The sequence below is a fragment of the Echinops telfairi genome, unplaced genomic scaffold, assembly GCF_000313985.2.
Source record: "Echinops telfairi isolate 266 unplaced genomic scaffold, ASM31398v2 ScPeMD7_7469;HRSCAF=8507_0, whole genome shotgun sequence".
Lineage (NCBI taxonomy): Eukaryota > Metazoa > Chordata > Mammalia > Afrosoricida > Tenrecidae > Echinops > Echinops telfairi.
The window spans coordinates 47681220-47683493 of record NW_022111372.1 but is presented as its reverse complement, the minus strand read 5'-3'; positions in this window follow the sequence as shown (position 1 = coordinate 47683493).

Sequence of the window (2274 nt, the reverse complement as noted above, 5' to 3'; positions counted from 1 at the left end):
TAACAAGAAGGCGCAGGGTCCCTTGAGTGAGCACTTGAGCCTGGGTTCCCAGTCTCCTCTAGAGGGCTGTGGGATCACCCACAGCCAGCAGCAGAGGACACGAGGAGACGGACTCTGCCCCAGCGCTCTGACCAGCTCTTTGACAAAGCCTTGAGCGTGCTGCAAAACGCATTCTCCTAAAACCAACTTTGTCCAGAAGGTAACCAGGGACCCCGTCCCACCAACGAGAAGGAAATGCTGCCTTAGGCCTTGGACCCCGAGGCCTCCAACTCCTCCCAGTCTCCTTCAGGCCCCAGAGGCCCCAAGAAGACCAGCCTGAGGTCACGGAGCAGGTTCATTGCCTGGTAAGCGAGCTTGAGCAGAGGAGCGTGCAGAGAACCCCGAGCACCAGCGTGGCTCTGGAAAGAACACCTCACTCCGGAAGCAATGGGTGGGAGGCTTCCTGCACAAATGAGTGACTGTGAAGGTGGCGGCCGCTGCCTGAGGTGAGAAATGGCCCCTCTGAGTCCAGGGAGAGAAAACAAGAGATAATCACTGGGTGGCCAAATGGACCCAGGTGTGCATGGTGAACACCAGACAGTGTGACACCTGCCCAGGAAGTAGGACGACCCCCCACTTGGGACGTCAATGATGACTGTCCTGATGGGCAAGCTAAAGGGATTAAAACCCAGAGCCGGGTGGGTTGGGGGTGGAGGGGAGTGCTCACAGGCTGCCCAGCTTCTGAGTGGGCCCATTGCCTGACGTCCTGAAGTATGCCTGGTTGATGCCAACACCCCTTTTCCTCTTGGCTGTGATGCCTACACTGAGACCTGGTTTTCAATCATGTGGTGGGAAGTACAAACTTTAAGAGGTTGTGGCTTCCAACCCACCAGGGTGCTCAATGGGAAACACCTTTATTAATCTACTTAGCGAGGCCCGGTGTTGTGGTGGGTCCCTCTTTGTGCTGCCAACTACACGGGCAGCAGTTCAAAACCAGGATCTGCCCACCAGAGACAGACGAAGCTTTCTTACTCCCTGGGCACTTCTAGTCTGTCCCCAGTCAGACTTGACTCAATGCCAGTGGGAATCTACTTTGCCAAGAAAACCCTACGGCATATTTCTATTCTGTGACATGCTGAATTGCCATGAGTTAGAATCCACTTTTTGTCCCCACAAGAAGCCCTGGTGATGCTGCTGAGTAACTGCAAAGTCAGAGGTTCAAATCCACCAGCCCCACTGTGAGAGAAAGATGAGGCTATAAAGATTTTCAGCCTTGGAAACCCTATAGAGGTCCTCTATGAGTTGGAATCAACTCAATGGCAGTGGGTTGGGGGCAGGAGTTGTCCCTACAAAGCTAACTGTCTGCTGCTAACTGGGTGTGTTATTTGTTTTGCATCTGTAATACATCTAAAAGGGAATACAGTAAAGATGCACATTGGGCTTGGACATTTTACCTTTACCGTGTAATGGATCAAGTTCAGCCAGTGACCCTGGATATATGTGGGCCCCCTTCCAGTGTCAGTGGTGGAGAAATCCCCATGTGCTCAGGCTTATGCTAGTCTACCAATTCCTCTAAGCTAAGTCTAAACTCAAATTCACTGCCATCGAGTCCGTTCCAACTCACAGCAACCCTATGGGACAGCATAGAACTGCCCTCGTGAGTTTCTAAGACTGTAATTTTTAATAGGAGAAGAAAGCTTCATCTTTCTCCCAAAGAGGGACTGGTGACCTTGCAGTTGGCAGCCCAATGTGTAACCCACTAGTGCACCCCCGTGTGGGAAGAACCAGAACCTCACCGTCAACCCCACTACTAACCTGAGTACTCTCAAATTAAAAGGATTTATTCTGGCTGCGGCGAAAGAAAGTTAAAATCTCAGAAATCCAAAAGGGACGTTCTCCCCTGCCCTATAGGATTGCAATGAGTCAACATGGACTCGTGGCAGTGGATTTTGAGTTAGACTTCAGACTGTAGGAGGCCCTGGTGGGATCCTGAGTTACCCATTGAGCTGCTAACAGCAAGGTCATCAGGTCAAAACCCTGTGATTTTGTTAATTCCCTGGAATGACTTGTGGAGTCATACATATGTCTGCACCGTTATTTCAAAAAGGAAACAGAACCGTATGCTGAGTGAAATCAGCCAATCACAAAAGGACGAGTATTATACGAGGCCAGTGTTATTGGGGAAAGACAGAGGGTGGGTGTATTAGTCTGGGTACTTTGGAGAAACAAATCCACAGAAACTCATGTATAAGAGAGAGTTTTATGTAAAGAAAATGTGCATCACGAAAACATCCC